The 19639-nt window shown below is 39.8% G+C and overlaps 1 long non-coding RNA gene across 4 annotated transcripts in view; it reads right to left on the bottom strand.

Annotated features, from left to right (window-relative positions):
- The window catches only part of LOC112547036 (uncharacterized), a 36863-nt gene extending 19039 nt beyond the window's left edge, over nt 1–17824 (bottom strand). For 3 of the 4 annotated variants that reach the window (XR_012901465.1, XR_012901467.1, XR_012901464.1), the window contains exon 1: nt 2384–17824. This is a non-coding gene — a long non-coding RNA (uncharacterized LOC112547036). The remainder of the gene's footprint in view (nt 1–2383) is intronic. The other variant, XR_012901466.1, reaches the window with a different exon arrangement.
- Nucleotides 17825–19639: the final 1815 nt, after the last annotated feature.

The following is a 19639-nucleotide window of genomic DNA, read 5'->3' on the forward strand; positions in this document are numbered from 1 at the left end:
TGTAGCCTACACACTCAAGACACCTTTCCTCCATTTTCAGAGCTGCACCTCACCATAACACAAAAGCATGTTTTGGACAGTTAAAGGATTAAAGGGATACATAGCCCAATCCAATGAATCATATTGTAGAACAGTGGCTTTCAAGCAGGGGTACACATACCCCTGGGGACACACACAGGTCTTGTAGGGGTGTCATCAACTAATTTAGATATTTCCCTAATTCTACAACAGGCTACCTAAAAATCACTAGTGAAGTCCATACAAACTACAATTTCACATATATAAATGGTTTGCTTATGCTGCTGTATACACTGTACACTGAAGTACAATATTTATATTCAAATTAACTGATTTTCTAATTACATGCTGAAAATGAGAAAGTAAGCAATTTGTCAATAGTAATTTGCTGTGATACTTTAATATTTTTATGTCTGGCTTGGTAACTAGTTTATAAGTGAGACGTGTCAAGTACGCAAGACAAATCAGACCCTGAAAAGGGTACTGTAGTCTGGAAAGGTTGACAGCTACTGTTGTAGAGCTTTCCAAAATAAAAACTTAGAAATAAAGGTAAAGAAAGCACAAATATCTGACTGAAACACGGATTTTTTTTTCTTTTGAGGATTCTTGTTCTATGTACTACAAGCTTCTGTTTAGCTACAGAAACATGTTTTATGATTCCTTCAAATCCAAACTATACGTTGGTGACCCTTCAAATTCTACAACATTCACTCATCACTATGACATAATGATCCTGGTCTATGCATGCACACTGGTATAGAGGATCTCCTGGTAGCATTTGTCAAGCTGACCACCTCTCACCAGTGTCTAGCGATTAGATTAAATTAATAGTTCACTGACTAGTGGATTTTAATTTCTGTAGCAAGATTCCCCTATCATCTATGCAAGGTGAAAACTAGCATACACAGCTTGCAGCTTGAACAATCATAATAGGAAAAGGGTTTTACAAATCAGTATTGTGAACAAAAACATGCAGGATCCTGCTAAGTGGCGTTCAGGGGTAGGGGGGCTTTCCTTTCTTTTTCTGCTAAAAGCATTATAGGATATCAAATGGCAAATATCAGAGTGACAGCTTTTGTTTTCATAATCTATTGAAAAGTTAACAAAGTAAAGAAGATATAATCATTCGGGTAAAGCAGGATATGAAGCAGGCTGGGGCTTGCACTAAAAATGCATAAAGTTATTTCACTAAAAGACAGAGGCACTTGCCCATGGCAGGTGCAAAACTCAGGCAGCGCTCTTATTGCCTCAAGAAAAGGACAAAACCTGCAGAAAATGTTGAAACATGTTCTAAGCCTCCTCAACAGCCATTCTTTAAAATAAAAAAAAAATAAATAAAAAAAACCTGAAGTTCTGTCTTCATTGTCTGCCAGCAAAGATTGTGGTTTGCAGGGCTTGGGGGAGTGCAAAGAAAAAAAATGAAGTGGGTTTTTTTGGAATCTCTGAATCAGGAGATTTTTGAGGACATGGATTCTAAGGCAGAATTTTAGAAAATGTGTTTGCAAGATGCTCTGGTGTAAACCAAAAAAAAACAATATTTGGAGTGACTCACACAACTGTCTGACTCTGTGCAATGAATGAACAAAACATGTCAACCACCCACCAGCATCTTGGTTCCTGCTGAAAACACCTTATTGTGCTTATTTTCCTGGTTTCCGAGCCCTGATATGTGTTCTAGTTCTGGTATTTCAGGTGTTTGTGACTGGTTCTTTAAGCTCTCCCACCATGCCTTGAGGCTAGATTGTGGCATATAGCCACCACATTGCACAGCTGGTGGGGTAGAATCACATCACTGCAGGGGGCGCATCAGGGAGAATTCTATTTCAGAGTCATCTACCAAGACTTTCAAAGATGGGTGCCTAAAGTTAGGGTGTTAAATCCATATTTGAGTCCCTGAGTGACTGGCCTGACTTTCAAAGGTCTTGAAGTCTTGGCTTCAATGCCACCTTGAGCCCTCCAGTCAGACAAGGAAAGAGGAGGAAGAGCAATTAAGAAACACCTTAAAGGAGTGCAACACGCAGCCCCTCAGTGGCTGGACAGCTCCACCGTTGAGAGCAATCTTCATCCTTCCCTCTTCCTTATCAGATACTTTGACTTGGGGGAAAGCAAATTGTTAGCAGTCATCTGCACTCACTCAGGCACAGGGGATGTGGTCCTCACACAATCCCTCTTGGAAAAGGAACTCCTTTCTCTCCAACCCCATAGATTTGTCATACAAGACTGGTGGGGCATTGATGGTAAATAGGTCTATGAAAACTCTGTTGGAAAAATTTGCCAAAATCCACTGAATTTCTTTTTTTAATCTGCAGTGGCTACTGACTTGAATTAATCACATAGGTCCAAACTCCTTCCTGGAGTCCCTTACCTCAAAAGTAGTTCTGCTGATTAACTGAAAGACCTCCATTGACATGAATGGGTTTACAACAGGATTCACCCAAACTGTTTTATAAACATGGATCCATATCATCTCCATTTCCTCCTCTTCTCCTCTTTGCAATGCCACAGCACACAGATGTCATCTTCGCGATACCTGTTGAGGAGAAAAAATGTGCAGTAGGTCCTATGCTCTGAGAGAAGGCCATTTCTCTAGACAGTTTCTTCTGTGGGGTTAAGAGAGAATATCCTGTAGGTGGGAAAGCTAAAGGAAGAAAGGCCATCTTGATAGCCAACAAGGTTTAATACCAGTCAGCCAAAATAATGGTGTACTTCCTATCATAAACTGTGTTCTACTGTTGTCATGTACTTTTAACAACTGCAACCTACCTACCTAGAAGTGGCTGAATTTCAGTTCTCAGTTAAATGATTCTAGCGCGCACACACACACACACACACACACACACACACTATATGAATATAAATGCAGCATGAAAATTGCCGTGCAACTTCCGTCTGGCATCATTCAAATGCAGTCATGGCTCACATGTTCTCAACAGAGTTGTCACAGACTTTGTATATATATCATCATTCAGTCAGGTGCTAATAAGGTAGGGCCACAAGGATTTTGTGGAAGCTTGTGCAGGGAACAATTCTTCTAGTTCTGCTGAAACTGCAGATAACAAACCTTATGCAGCGGCCAGGCAGAAAAAGTCAGCCAATGAATACCCTAAAAAACTACTTCAGCATTAGACTAATTGACAGATGCAGGTTTATTTAACCGAACCTACCATTATGCTACAATGGGATAGTCTCTGACTTGCTAGCAGCCCATTTTGAACTATTTAAAGAACTCCCTTTGCAAGTGAGAGGCAATGGAGTAAATCACATATCCAGTTTGAAAGAAAATAATTCATTTGCCTGGAAACTGGATGTACCCAGAAAAAGAGTCCAGGATCTTGCCACCATTAGAAAAAAACACAGCTAGATTTGTATTATGCATTACTGTTGAAGCTCCGCAGTACCTTGAAGAGGCAAAAGCAGGCACTGACCTGCATGCATTTTTCCAGTCCCAGCCCTGGCTGATATGAGTAACAGTCGGGAAAACACAGAGAGCTTTAAAAAAAAAAAGTTCAAATGACACAAAAATTACCTGACTCATTACTATTATCAGAAAGTTACTGAATATTTAGCATTCTGTAACCAGACAAACCTCTTTCAGAAGGGGGAGGGAGAAGTTACACAGCCAGGGCTTTATCAATATACTTATCTGAAACAAAAGTCCCTTAGGGCAATGAGTTTTTATTTCCTGCCTACACACACACACACACCTGTCTCTCTTGAACACACACACACTAACAAACTGTGATTGCAGCACTTACTTGAAGAGAGATTCCTTTGGTAAAACAGCTGCTTCTGTCACAGTTGTCTGGAGCTCTCTCTTTCATTGTCAGATACCGATTGGAACTAAGATGACTAGCTATTTTAAACTGAAAATTCTGATGCCTGCCCTCGCATGAGGGGACTGAAGAGTTTTGGCACCATGGGGTGAGTGGGTAGAGAAACGCTTGTTGCGGAGGTTTCAGATTCCTCTTTAACCTACTACCTGCTACTATTGTCTGCTTATGCCTCTTGATCTTTCCTCACAGGCAAGAACTGTCTTCAGCCAAACTATTTCTGCCATCTTGTGTCCCAGCCTGAGCAGTTCTCGGCTCTTGGAGTGTGCACCTGGAGTAACTCACCTGTCTGAAATCAGCATCTTGAGTATCAATTATGGGTTTGGCAGGTGGTATCACAATATCACTCCCCTGGCAAAGGTCTTCAGAATCCAGACTTGTAGCTGTGAGGCCAGGTGGAATGCAAGTTAGGTTGCCCCTATGGATTTTGTAGAGCTCAAGAGACTCAAGAGGTTATCTAGCACATCTCCATACCCTGAGGCAGCATCTGGGCCTCCTGTCATACAGTGAGAGCTAAGGGTGATAACGGGGGAGTGCCAGGATATAGAAATCCCAGTGTTATGCAGAAAGCCAGGCAGTGGGTGTAAGATGCTCAGGGGGAGTTAGTGGCTGTGTCCAGGAACCTGCTCAGTGGCAACAAGTTCCCCCATCAAGGGAAAGAGAACATCTTCTTAAGCAATTCTCTTTGACATGTCGAGTGACAGACTCTAAAGGGAGTCGTATGCAGCTGTCCTCTGCCAGAAAAATGCAATTCAATTAAGGGCATTTGAAGATTAAGGGATCAAAGGAAGATATGTAGATGATTCCAGAAGATGTCCCCATAAAGATATGGATATGCGTGTGGTACACTTCATAGCTGCGAGAGACAGACAGAGGTAGATGTGACATATTCTGAACTAATGCACTTGTTTCCTGTTTCTGGAATAAAAGTTGCATTACACTTCAGTGTTCTGCCTGACAAATGAACGGGCATGTGCGAAAACTGCATATTTCATCCAGCTATAGATAGGGAAGTAATGCACAGTAGCAATTTTTAACAGATGAAAGGGCTCTGGAGAATTACTCGGTTTTGTACAAAACGATGGCTATGGCTAATCCTCACTATGTGGTAAGGAGATATCAGCAAAGCCAGAACAAATTACAAAAATCTTTTTTAAGTTATAGCCAATGTAAATGGTAGGCCAGGTTCCAGGGTGGTGTCAAGTGGCATTGGTTCTGGGTCTAAAACCAGTCTAAAACCAGTCTATTTTCAAGTTATATGGTTCACTTGCAGCTCAGACTGGCAGCCTTTTTGCAAGAAGAGCAGATCTGACCAGATTTCCGTACATGAAAATTGCAAGATTAGTACAACTCATGGGATTTCCATATGGTGCTGAAGGCTAATGAGAATAGTTTGTAAGATTTCAGCCCCTTTACTTAGCTTTGGCATGGTCTTAAAGTCAAAGCTGAAGTACAGACCTAAATCTAATCTTAATCTGAAGCATGTTTTCCTAATTCATTCATGTCTGAATTTCATACTGCAAAACTGAAATGACACCAAATAGAGTAAAAAGCATATTAAAACTGTTTTGTAATTAGCTTGGCATCACATTAGCAGCAATTATGAGGAAATTGCATTTACCACACATTTTATGGGTTTAATTTTCTTTTCAGTTAGTGCAATTGTTTTGCAATTGTTAATTCTCAGCTTTAGTTAAAATAAATTTAAAGTTAATGAGATCAAAAAAAGTTGCATTAAGCAGATTGTTTTGAGGAGAACAACAAGATTAAATTGTTTTAAAACTAGGAAATTCTTTATTGAAGAGTTGAGTCAACTGATCTGAATTGCAAGCTGCATCCTAACATGGCACCTGTACATTCTGATGTGTTGTCATAACCCTCAGAGCTATGTAAACAAGCAAGTTCTATCGTGTTGCTGGCTGACTCCAGTAATCACAGACACTGACAAAGTGATCTCTGGAGGAGTCAGGTATATCATAAATAATAATAATAATTTATTTTAAAACAGGAAAAGTTAAACAAGCAGGAAGATTTTTGAAGGATTTTGAGAGGGGTGAAGACCATCTATTTCAAACACAGGTGTAGACATGTTTAAACATCTAAATCCATATTTAAATGCCCTGATTTTCAAAGGTCTGATGTACTTCAGCTCCACCTGAGGTACCTGGGATCTGCAAGCATCTTGATTAGAAAACTGGGCTGTAATATTTTTAAGTATCCCATTGTAAAGATACTATTGCCCATAGAGCTTCTCATTGGCTAACCCCAGGTGAGTGTATTACTGGTGAGAGGAGCCCAACTGATAATACTAGAAACCAGATTTGTTGGTGCCAGATGGCATAAGTCTATTGAAGTAGGTGGACCTATGATCATTTATACGAGCTGGGGATCTGGCCCAGAGTTCGCTATTCTCGGAAAATACAGTGCATGCGCAGCAATAAGTGGCCATCTTCCAACATTCTGACATTTCACCTGATAAGCCACACCACGTCAGTAATGACAGGTCATTCAATCTTCACCATATTTTAATTGTCATCAAATTTCCCCAACCACAAGCTGCTAATGGACTCCAGAGGTGGGATTTTCAAAACTGCTACATAATAAGGACATAAGAACGGCCATACTGGGTCAGACAAAAGGTCCATTTAGCCCACTATCCTGTCTCTGACCATGGCCAATCCCAGATGCCCCAGAAGGAGTGAACATAACAGGGAATCATCAAGCAAGCCCTCTCCCATTACCCATTCCCAGCCTCTGACAGAGACTAGGGACACCATTCCTGCCCATCCAGCCTAATAGCCATTGATGGACCTAACCTGTATGAATTTATCTAGTTCCTTCTTGAAACCTGTGTTTTAAACCTGCTACCTATTAATTTCATTTGGTGACCCCTAGTTCTTATGTTATGGGAACTAGTAAATAATTTTTTTTTTCACTTTTTACACACCAGTTTCCTCCTACAAAGAGAGGAGAGTTAGGTGAAAATTGGGTGCTTTTGAAAATTTTACCGTAGATGTCCATTCATTCCTAGCATACAATTTAGGGAGTGATAAACACTAGCTATTGGACTCTATTTAAAACCTTGGTGTCCAACACACTAGCCACTAGCTACATGTGGCTATTTGACCAGTTAAGTGTGGCTAGTTTGCTATTACAGTAGCCACTATATAGGCTACTGCTTCAGAACTGGTTGGACACCACTGAAAAACAACAGGCCCTCTATTTGCAGGGGGAGCATTGTGAGAAGGAGAATAATCCCAATGATGACTTTATAAAAGTATAACTCAGAGCAAAACAAGAAATCTTGCTTAGTGATCTAACATGAGCTCTGCCTAATTTTCAGACTTCCCTCCTGTTCTAATGACAGTTCAGCGACACCAGTGCCAAGCTGCTGAGAAGAGTCAAGATTTGAGACATGTTCTGTGTTTTACATTCATGATCTCTGCAAACATTGATCATTGAAAGGCACCCCTTAAATATAACAAATAGTACATACATGAGAAAGCCTTCCCCCACCCCAAGTACTTATTCATCCATTTCAGTACCAATTTCATTTAACTAACCTGTCTGAAACAAGTACAAGTGGAGACTTTATCCAAGGTTTGGATTTTGGTCTCAAATGTTCAAGGATTTACCAGAAAGCAGTTCCTTGAATTAGCTCTGGCAATCTGAACCCTCTTGGGAACTGTATGGCAGATGGCAAAACATTAATCATTCAACCTTGGCAACTAGCATCTCTGGCTACAATGTGACTTCCTTCGTAACCTTGAGCTCAGAGAGGTGGCCACACAAATGTTGTAGGAAAGAGAAATGTACAAGTCACGCTGCATTTAGACCTTAAAAACACTCTTCTCTCATTCAGATTACTCTGACACCCAAAATGCCTGACACTGAGAAACATATATTCCTGCAGGTTTCAGAGAGGTAGCCATGATTTAGTTTGTTTAAGCAAAATCAACAAAGAGTCCGGTGGCACCTTATAGACTAATGAATTTATTAGGGCATAAGCTTTCATAGATACAACTCCTTTCACTCTTCATCTTTTCACTTGAATTGTGCAATATATATGTTTACTATGACAAACTAAATGAGCAAATTATAAGTAGAAGCTTCGGTCAAGGGTTTACTTTGTTTTCAGATTGCCTAGCCTTCCACAAATTCTCTTTTCCATTTTACAGTACACTCAGTTGCAATGGGAGTACTGTGGAATAAATGAACATACCTGAAAGGTGTTTGTTCTGCAGCTTTCCAGGTATATGCTAATGTGAGTGCCCCCCAGTGGTTCTGTACTGCCATTATAGGCTAAGAGGGGAAAAAGAACCACTTGTTACCATGCTATAATATGTTTCTGCTCCAGGCATCAGATTTCACATCAAGTTAGCCTTCCTGTACTATGCAAACAAAGCAGTTAAAATAAACTGTTAGAATCACCCTTGGTAAAGGAGAGCTGGATATCCTACCAGTAGCATGGAAACCAAGTAATGAAGCTCTTCACAGTGGCTGAAGTTGGAGATATTAACAATGCCACTAAGGGCTTGGTTCAGCTGCGACAGTGACATCATTATTACGTTTATTGTGAGTATTGTCTTTAAGGGCTATGATAGCATGTGAATTAGAGTAGCTGATTTCAGTTCAGGTTCAGCTAAGGCTGCATCCTCAGTCTTGCACTATGAACCTCATTTGTCAGGAAGCTGTTAGCCATAAAAATTCACGCTGGCCTAGAAAACTAGCAACTAGTGTCTCAGCTTAGGGGCAATTTATCTCCCTAAATGTATTGGCTAATAACAAAACAGGGACTTCTCACTGAGTGGCATTGCACAAAAGTAAAGCTGGTGCACTAGAGGGGTGAATCAGGCCCTGTGCACTAAATTGCCCAACTGAAGGCGAGCATCCTCCAAAATCTCTCATTGAGTGTTAGTTGGACATGGAGGGGATGGAGTTCAATCACTACATTCCTTCTTGTCTTGGCCATGGCCCCTCTCTGGTCTGTGTTACCCACTTTGAAGACCCTGCTTGGGCATCTGCCACTCCTCTTCTCCAGGCAAGCTCTCCACCAGCAGAGGTTATCTCCTGTCTTATTTTAGGGGAAACGGTGATACTCCAGTGCTGAACCATGCCTTGCAAGTTTTCTTTTCCCATTAGGGATGGTGAGACCAGTCAGTTACACCATTTCTATAATCCCCAGCACAGTTACAGACATTTGCCTTCCCACACTGATGATTCTTTATCTGTCAATCAATATGGAAAACAATGTACAGCCCAGCAGACGAAGACATGACAAATACTGGGAAATTTGGGAAGGAGTTTTCTGGTCCACTCTGTTACCTACCAGAAATTGTTAACAGAAATAGAGGCTAAACTATCTTTATATCTTCAAGATGCTAAATGCAAAGTTTGGGGGGGAGGGATAAATGGACAGCCCCTGTTTCCCTGCTTTCCAAATTTTTTTCAGAATTCATCATCAAACAGCACTTTGTATGTCACTGCTCTGACAGTACAGCTCAACTATAACCATGAGGGATTATTTTAAGGGTGAGACAATGGCTCCCTCTCTGTGCCTGTTTCATCTATAGTCTTGTCATTGAATCTGCCAAAGAGGCCCACAAATTATTACCAGTTTTGGTAGATTTGTTATGATGTGGACAGTCCACTAGGAACTGGGCTCAAACTATCTGAGGCGGAGATGGGATTTTGGAACTATCTGAGGCAGAGATGAAAACGTAAACAGTGTTGTAGTTTGTATACAACCTCAGGAAGAATAGGCAGGATATTCCTACAAATATTCCAAAAGCTGTCACGCCTCCTGCATCATGCATGCTTTATTACTTCCTTGTCACCAAGAGGAACCTTCAGCCATATGAGAGAGCAAAAGAATTACATGTATTCATGGGAAATGGCGGGTTAAATTGCTCATACTGTTTCCCACGAATCCATCCTTCCATTTTTTTATTTTAGTGATGCTATCATACCCACTAGCACTATTGTTGCTGCACACCCTTGATTTTCACTCACCCACCTTCAGCAGGGTGCTTCTGAATAGCTGTGATTCTGCTGCAGGCAGGAGCATGTCAGAGAACATTGCTCAGGAGGGGCTCGCATGCCTTATCCACCTGAGAAAAGAGCCATGGAGTCTGTCCATGCAAGTTTGGAGAGGGTAATGGTCCGGGTGGCCAATAAGCCTGAAGTGGATCCATTAGCCAAACCCTGCTTAGCTTGGTCTATATTAGGGCTACGTCTATACGGCTTCCTTCTTGCGCAAAAGCCTATGCAAATGAAGTGTGGATTAGCATATTGCTGTGCTTCATTTGCATAATTAATTAGGGGCTGTTTTTGCGCAAGAGGCTTTTGCACAAAAAGGAGCTGTGTAGATAGCTCCTTTTTGCCCAAAAAACCCGCTTGTGCAAGAGCCGTTCTTCCTGAAAAAATGCTAATCCGCGCTTCATTTGCATAAACTTTTGCGCAAGAAGGAAGCAGTAAAGACGTAGCTTAGGACCTTATTCAAAATACTGTAGATCACCCAAGCAATGCCTGTTTACTCAAAAGGAGCTTTCCAAAGACCCCAAAAGGAGCTGGGCAATCTTTGAAACCCCTCCCCATTGTCTTTTGTGCTTGGTGATGAGAAATTCTCCCTAATTCTAGATCTTCCCATGCCAAAAAAAGTTTCAATGCTAGTCATGTTCCCATCTCAGCAAGAGAACAAAATCATTCCTGTGAATTGTGTCAGACTCAGTCAATTGTTTTGGGAGTGTGACTGGATTTTCCAGCAAAGAAGACAGAATGAAATCCTTTTACTACGTTAGTGACCTTAGATTCTTTATGATGCAGATTAAGAGAATGAAACAGGATCAAAGCCAGGATTTTTTGCTGGATACAAAAAAAATCCTTTTGAAAAAAGAAAAAAAGAGAGAAGATGGTAGTAAATGTGCTTTATGAGGAAGAAAAAAATTGTTTGTGCCTAAGACATTGGAGAAATTGTTCAAGGACAGTTCATGCATATAAAATATGACCTTTGTATTACTGCCAAGGTCAATGAGACCTAGAGTGATCTGCCGCAAAACTGTGGTTTTGCATATTCACTTATCTCTTTTTTTCTTCCTGCTTTCTTCACTGTATTTTAGAAATAAGTACCCTTCTCCCACTTCCTGAATATTTGGCACTTTTCCCAAGATGCATATGTAGGAAGCAGAATACAACCATCCCCCATTTTCTTGAGTTGTGGATTTTATTTTTGGGGAATGGGGGTGGGATAAAGTTAAATTCAAATGTGCCTTGTGGTCATTTGTCTGATTCTCAGGCCCAAAACATCTTGCTGGCAACAAATACTGTCTTTCACCTGCTCACTCCCCAACCCTTCTGCTTACTCTCAAACTGAAGCTGTACTACCCACTGTCCATCTTCATATTATCATTGTATTAACATTGGGTGGAGTCTGTCCATTTGCTTAGAGAAGTCTGCTCCTAGAAGTCGGCTCCCCACCACATGGCTCCCTAGTGCAAAAGTTATCTACTATATATTTTAGAGAGTTTGTCTGTTTGATCAAGATCTCCTCCTAAACAGTACACCACATTCAGTATCCAGCTTCCTCTTATCATAACTTAAAGCAAAGTTAGGGTTTGGTTGTGCCAGGAAAACAGGATGTGCCTGGAATGGGATTCTTTCTCATAAAACCAAACAGAAAAGAGATAGAATAATCAAATCAAGTACAGTCCTCAAAACTCATGTAACCAAGCAAATCTGAAAGAGACTGAACCAAGATGTGCCAGCAACATAGGATGAACCTGCAGTAGGATTGCTTCTCAATAAACCTTACAGAAAATAGATAAAATGGGGAAATTTGGAGTAGTGCTCTGTCTTGGCAGAGTTAATTCAATGCTTAAGGTTTGAAAACTAGAAGACAATGTTATTGGAAACCAAATGGACTATAGCCCTTTTTGTTAAAACATAGCTAGTGATATTGTTTACTTTTACTAAAATTAACTTCATAAAAATAACACTATATTTTTAAAAAAATGTAATCACTTCAATAAAGCATATACATTTTCCTTTTATTTTCCAAAAGATATTGAGTTAAGGACCCAAGTAATGACGGGTAAATCTTCTAGTTGAGTTATAAGTGCTTTTTGCTTATTGTTGTGTGTTTTTCTATTTTTACAATAATGTATTTATTATAGTTTTGATTCTGATTTGCTCTGTACTTTAAAGTGCAATAATGCTTGCTGATGTAACATTCATTTAAAGTCATATGCAACTCCTACTGACTTCAAGAGGAGCATACAATGCAAGGCAGAATTGTCAGTGCTGAAGTCAGACTGCCTTTCCTTTGCAAATTAAATATATATTCCTCATTACTTTGCATTTTTTGTATTTGGTTGTAGTAATGTGGACTTAGGAAGGCCCTAGTTTTTATTTCATTAGGAAATTATAAAACTTAATTCAAATACAAGGATATTGAAACATTATAGCAGAAATCAAAACCAACATCCCCAAAAGGTAATAATCTCAAAGGCCGTGTCCAGACTCAGGGGTTTTTTCGGGAAAAGTAGCCTTTTCCCGAAAAAACTTCCCCTGCGTCCAGACTCAAGCCGCGTTCTTTCGAAATTATTTCGAAAGAACGCGGCTTTTCTTTCGATGGCGGTAAACCTCATTTCACGAGGAAGAACGCCTTCCTTCGAAAGTTCCTCTTTCGAAGGAAGGCGTTCTTCAATGTAAAGAGGCCGTCTTCGAAAGAGTGCATCCAGACTCGCTGGGTGCTCTCTTTCGAAAAAGCGGATTTTTCTTTCGAAAGATCCGCCTGCAGTCTAGACGCGATCTTTCAAAAGATGCTCTTTCGAAAGATGCTTTCGAAAGAGCATCTTTCGAAAGAAGCCTGCAGTCTAGACATAGCCAAAGTAAGGTCATCCTGCTTACCCAAAATGGTGTTATAGCTTATGGACTCAGTAAAGGAATGACTGGGTGAAATTAAATGCCCTGTGTTGTGAAGGAGGTCATATTACATGATCTTAAAAGTTCCTTCTGGTCTTAAAATCTATTAATTTAAAATCTATCAATCAAAAATTATCATCCGTACATAGCCGTGCCCTGTATAAACATATCTCTCTCCACAATCTCATTTGCCTTACTTGCCAGAGTGGCTTCTAGCTATGCATTTGTCAGTGTTTAGCAAGACCCAGTGGCCTCAACATCAGCTGGACCTCTTGCTTATGCTTAGGTCATTTGGTTTCAATGGGCTTTCTTAATGGACAGGACCTAAAACCTTCCATAGGAAGCAATTATTTCTACATTAATTAATGCTCCTTTCCTGTTTGATGATTTATACAATTAAAGAGGAACATAATGCAAACATTCAATAAAACTTGACAATATTGGGCACAGATGCTAAAAGTAAGATTAATACAGGCAATGTCCTAAGGCATTCCATAAAGTTTAAAATAGATCTTAATTTTATAAGAATGAAAATTAAGATCTATTTTATAAAATGAAGATCTATTTTTAAAAATGCTAACACACATGTGAGCCAGACTCATTTCCAGCCGTGCATTTGTCATGTTCAATGAGCCCTAAGGGCCTTGACATGAGCAGGCACCTGTTCTGCCAATGTCACAGTGTCTATGACAGACCATTTTAATTATAAGTATGAAAGAATTTTTCTGAGACATGAGTGTGCTGCACTGGTGCTCGTGGGGAAATAAAATACGACATAGAAAAGGGTCCTAACTGAGTTGCTCTGTAGTGAAGTTTCAAACATCTTGTCTGCTCCGATCCCTCTTATTGTTCCAAGCTCAAGTGATGTTTGGGGATGGGTCCCATCTAAAGCAATCAGTTTTTGGTAGTACTAGAGGGTGATAAGGGGTAATGCTTCTGCCACTGAATCTCAACTCAGATGATCTTTGCTGCTGCTCTTAGTTTCATAAATTTGCTGTTAAATGTCAAATCCATTGTGCTGGCCAGATTGAAGTTTTCAAAACAAATCCAAGCATCTCTCATCTATTTACTTGCTATATATAGGACAAACTTAAAAACCCCTATCTACAATATGAAGAAGTGACAACATGTGGAACACTTTCCAGACCTCCCAGAAAGGAATACAGCAAACTCAGGAAAAGAAAGAGGAATTATCACATAAGAGAGTTACTGTAAATTTGAAGCACGCATTCCTATCATGTTCTGGTACTGTATCTGACTGGAAATAACATGGCAATTTTTGACAATGAGAGTAATTAACTATTGCAATAATTTTCCATTATTATTGAATTATGGTGGAATCTCTATCACTGTCAATTTTTAAAATCAAGATGGGATCTTTCTTTAAAAGATCTGCTCCAGGAATTATTTTGGGGAAGTTCTGTGGCCTGTATTATAGAGGAGGTCAGACTAGACGATCATTCTGACCTTAGAATCTATGGGGAAATTGCCCTTTGATATGGGGAACTGGGAAATTTGTAACTCTTTCAGCAAATGGGGAAAACAAGACAGATAAATAAATCCGGCATCTCTGCTATTTTTAACAGTTTTGGTGAAACTCTTTGAAAAAGCACAATGGTTTTAAGAGTAGCTGTTTCAATGCTATGGTCAAATCCACCAAAAGCATATAGTTAGACCATAGGTTGAAGGCTGGAAAATGGAGGCAGTGGGAAATCAGCTATAAAGTCGAATCAGATATAATATTGTTTTTCCAAAATATCTGCTGAAAAAAACCTCATACTAGAGTCAAAAAAAGAATATTTAGAGGTACATATATGGAGATATATCATACTATTGTCATTAAAATAGCCCATTTTACCCTGGGCAGAGACTACACTGCAAAACACAGTTTAAAGACCAGAAAAGATTAGAATAAATCAACTCTAGGATTGATGTTTCTGATCTCAGATATGTATACATAACAGTCTCTATCAAACTCTTAATGCAAAAGCGTATACCAGGGCTGCAGAACCTCAGGCCCAGGGGCCAGATGTGGCTCTCGGCTTGCCTGGATCAAGCCCCCAAGGCTCAGAGCCCACCCCCAGCATTGGGGAACCTGTACTGATTCTCCAGCCCCCTTGCTGCCCCTGGGGGCTGGAGCACACACAATCTATGAGGCTGGGCCCTCCTAGGCTCTGATGTGCGAGGGGAATGCGGGGAGTCTTTCTCCTTTTCAGTTGGGGGCCACAGTGAGGGGGGGGGGTTCCACTTCGCACTTGCGTGCGGCCCTGACTGATTTTTCTGTGGGTCAGTGGCCCTCAATGCAAAAAAGGTTCCCCACCCAATACCTAAGTCATAGAAAAACCCTTTGTTTGGCAAGTAGCAGAGCAGTGATAACAGCCACATGTAGACAAATCTTGAGAAACTCTGGTGAATTTTTGCTTTGAATAACAGAATTGCATTCAGACCCAGAGGGAACATAAATGCTGCACCACAGAGAGTCATCAATGCAATAGCACAATCCAGCAAAAGAAATGAAACACAAGTAAGTATGTCTTCATCATTCCCCAGTTGTGATACATGAATGCATAACAAATAGGTATAAAATGTCAGAAAGCAGAATCATATAAAAAGGATTTAACAAATTACAGGAAAGCGGGGGGATTTCATTTTGTTAATTTCTCTAATGTCTCTAAATATTTTATACCAGCTGAGGTTCTAGCTGAGTGTTTTCAAAACAGGGCATTTCTGACCAGTATTTAGTCTAAGTTTACTTCCTATCTTATTGTCAATAAGCAGCAACAGGCCAATGGCAATTTAAAAGGTGAAAAGTCAACAGGCATTATGTTATGTTTGTCCTGTTTTTAGGTTAACACTTGCAGGCCACACTGTTCAGCACCGTTATTATTAAAGTTATTAAAATCCATTTCTGTAGAATACAATGCAAATGGAAGGAAGTAGGCCTTCAGCAGACAATCTTCCTATTCCAGATGACAGGCAGTTGGAGAGTAGCCATTTAGAATGTAAAAATTGCCAATAAAAGTTCTCAGTTATGTCCTTTCTTGGATTAACATACAGTACTAGGGTGGCGATACTGATTTTGGGTAACACTGAAGCAGTCAGTGACTCTGGAGTGGAAGGAATGAAAGGAAGTTGGCTCTGAGAAAACCTGATAGCTATTTCAGAGCTATAATCAAAAGACAAACACGTGAACATTATCCGTTCCTCTGGAAATATGATTTTATGAGGGTGCTGAGATAGAGCAGACAGGAACTGAAGGATGGGGACTCAGGAGGATTGAGATTCTTGTTTCATTAACTAAAAAAATTAGGGTACTTGTAGATGATACTGTAGCTATACCGCTAACACTGCAACGTGGGATAATTATTTTTCTAGAAAACATTGGGTATTGGATACTTTTAAAGCACATGCATTCTAGCTAAGCAATCATACAAAAAATCAGATACCTGTTACTCTGAAACTGCTGAGTTTTTATAAATCTTCTTATAAATACATGCTAGATGTCATTTTTTAACTGCTTCTCAATAAGTCAACATTAAGCTACTAGGACTTCTTTCTGACTGTATTCACATTCCAGATGTACTGTACTGAATAACAAATAATAATATACAGGCACTCCCTGAGTTTCAAACATCTGACATATGAATATCCACACATATGAACAACCGCTCCTCTGTAGCCTCAGGGGAGCAGACAAGAGATGTGGGTGGCAGCGAGCTTTGCAAACATGGGACGGAGGACTCCAAAGGAGAAGGGATGGCTGCACACCTGCTTGGCTGGAAAGAAGAGGTGGTTTTCCCCTTCAAAGCACTGCTTCTCTCTGGCTCCTCTGGAGTCTTCCGGCCTGCGCTTGTACTGCTCACCTCTTCATTGTGAATGGGGGCTGGGCATAGCCCGTGGGGAGAGAGGGCTGGCCAAGGGATGCACAGAAATCCCCTTCAGAACCTCCTCAACCTCTTCTAATTAAACCTGCCTTTCCACAAGCACCAGCATTCAAGATTAAATAAACAACTATTTCTTAGTCAATTGTATGATGTTTCTGTTTTGTTTTTGCTGGTATTGTAAAAGTATAGTTCTCTACCATTTTTCATTACAAATATACAGTATTTCAGCTACATTATGGGACAAATAGGCTTTTGTGGGCTAGCCTGGGAACCTAACCACCATTTCTAACATCGGAACCCATTTCCTATAAACAAGCAACCAACTTACAAATGAACCAACTTATAAATGAACTTTTGAAACACAACCCATTCGTAAGATGGGAACTTCCTGTATACTTATATAATGTCTTTCATCTCAAAGTACCTGACAAACTATACACACAGTAGCATTAACATGCAGCCAGTTCAAGGATGAGTAGGATATTTGATTGACACACGACATAGACTACAACTATGGGGTCAACTCTTCTGTTTCATATACAATAGTATACTTTGCAGACCATATAAATAATCACAGTGGTACTATACTGTAGAGTTTAGTGTTCTCATAATATTGGCTGTCCAAAAAACCAAATATTATGTTCAATGGCCAGACCAAGGAAGAAATTGACTCCACAGCCATCACACTGAAAATATGATACAAAGCCTAGAACAGACTGGTGTGCAGCACTGATCTTACAACACAGAAGGAGAAACATGAGAACATGATACATATAGTGCTCTTTCAGGCAAGCATGACCTGTCTCATCATTATGAGGTGCCCAGGCCTATATGACAAAGGGTAAGAATAAGTGTATATTACACGCATCTCTTTGTTGTGAAAAAAGATTGAAAGCACGAGCATATTCAGGACACTAAAGATTCATTTTCCTTGTTTGTCACACAATGGATGCCAAGTGGTAGATGCTGGTAGCTCAGAAAACCTGAATTTTCAATATGCGCATTTCTGCATTCTTAAACTATCACCCTCCCCCCTCTTGAGTTTATTACCACATGCAACAAGCCAGGTGGATACAAAGTACAATATGTCTCTCAACTGCTTGACTACTCTTATCAATACCAGGAAGATAACTGCGGCTTATAAAATAGGTCCCGAGTAACCAAACATCTTCAGAACTGAAATGCTTACCTTAGAGAGGAAACTTTTTTTATTTTCCTATATTTTTAGATTTCTTTCCTTACTGTGTCAGTAACAGAATGAGAAAATTATAGCAAATTATGAATTGCAAGATCCACAGGTGGTCTCTGAAAGATCTATATTATTATCAGTCATGATTATTTGTCTCTTAGTAGTGGAGACTTAGTGTTCCTGATTTCTGAGAACAAATTAGGAGGTATTCACCAAATGGTTCAGATAATTATTTTCAGACTAATGGTTATTTGCAAACTGTTCACTTCAACCATTCACCATTCACAGTGTGTGATTGATCAGTTAAGAACTGTTTTGCTCCCTGATCAAGATGACTGCCATTTTTAATGCAACGAGAAGTCCTTATGGTGCATCTACACAGCATCCTAAACTTGAAATAAGATACACAATTTACGAGATGCAAACTACGTATCTTATTTCAATTGTATTTTGAAGTAGCTTATTTCGAACTCTGGCACATCTTCACAGTGCCAAATTTCGAAATAATATGCTATTTCAACACATCCCTTAACCCTTATGGAACAAGGGTTACAGGGATGCCAAAATAGCATATCCATTATTTCAAAAAATATTTTGAAATAACGGGCACGTTTAAAAGACGCGGAGTAGCTATTTTGGGATCCGATAGCCCTGCTATCTAGATATACCCTTAGAGACTAACGGAGAGAGAGAGAGTGTGTGCATCATGAGCTTTCATGGTCAAAACCCACTTCTTCAGATGGTTTTGCTCATTAAAGCTCTTAATACTATATATATATATATATATATATATATATATATATATACACACACACACACACAGTGCTTTTTTTGAGACAATACTGCCTGAAATGGCGTACCAACACCTAATTTCCTATCCTACAGAAAAGGAATGGGATTTCCCTCGCGCATACCAGCACCTATTTTTCTGGGGAGGCTTGGCTCCTGACGGAAGCCTACTCGGGATGTGCAACATTTTTTTTTCTGGCTCCCAGCATGGCACTGTGGTTCTTAAAAGGGCTGTGACCACATTACAGCCCCCAGCGCGTTTTTTTTGCTCAATAAGTTTGCCAACGAGTACCGGCACCTTTTTTCTTACAAAAAAAGCACTCGTCTTCAATATGCATGAAAGTAATTTTAAATCAGGAGTTTCACAAATGTATACTGAAAACATTCTCAGTTTATATATACATTTGTGAAACACCTGATTTAAAATTACTTTCATGCATATTGAAGACCATGTAAAAATCTGCAAATATATAATAGGATCACCCACTATTACCGATTAATGGAATTTGAGTAATTTATATTTGTGATTAGGCTCATTAATCTGCTTTTTTTTTCTTTATTTGACCAGCTATAAGTAGAAGGCAACAGTAAGACAAGAACACACAGATCAACACTGAGGGGCAATAAGAAATCCAATGGGCAAATTTATACTCAAAGAAGTACTTGAGGACACAAATGATCTCAACCCTTCACATATGACTATTCTACATTAGAACATTCACTTGGTGCACCTACATAATAAATATCTAGATATGATGTTATAGCTATGTACTAGTTGGTGACAAAATCCTTCCACTTACTTAAATATTTCACATTGCAACACAAACTGTAGCAAGTGAATATAAGAACGGCCATATTAGGTCAGACCAAAGGTCCATCTCATCCTATCTTCCGACAGTGGCCAATACCAAATGCCCCAAAAAGAGTGAACAGAACAGGGAATCTTCAAGAAATCACTATCCCATCACCCATTCCCAGCCTCTGACAAACAGAGGCTAGGAACACCA

This window comes from Pelodiscus sinensis, chromosome 2 (assembly GCF_049634645.1).
Source record: "Pelodiscus sinensis isolate JC-2024 chromosome 2, ASM4963464v1, whole genome shotgun sequence".
NCBI classification, from domain to species: Eukaryota; Metazoa; Chordata; order Testudines; family Trionychidae; genus Pelodiscus; species Pelodiscus sinensis.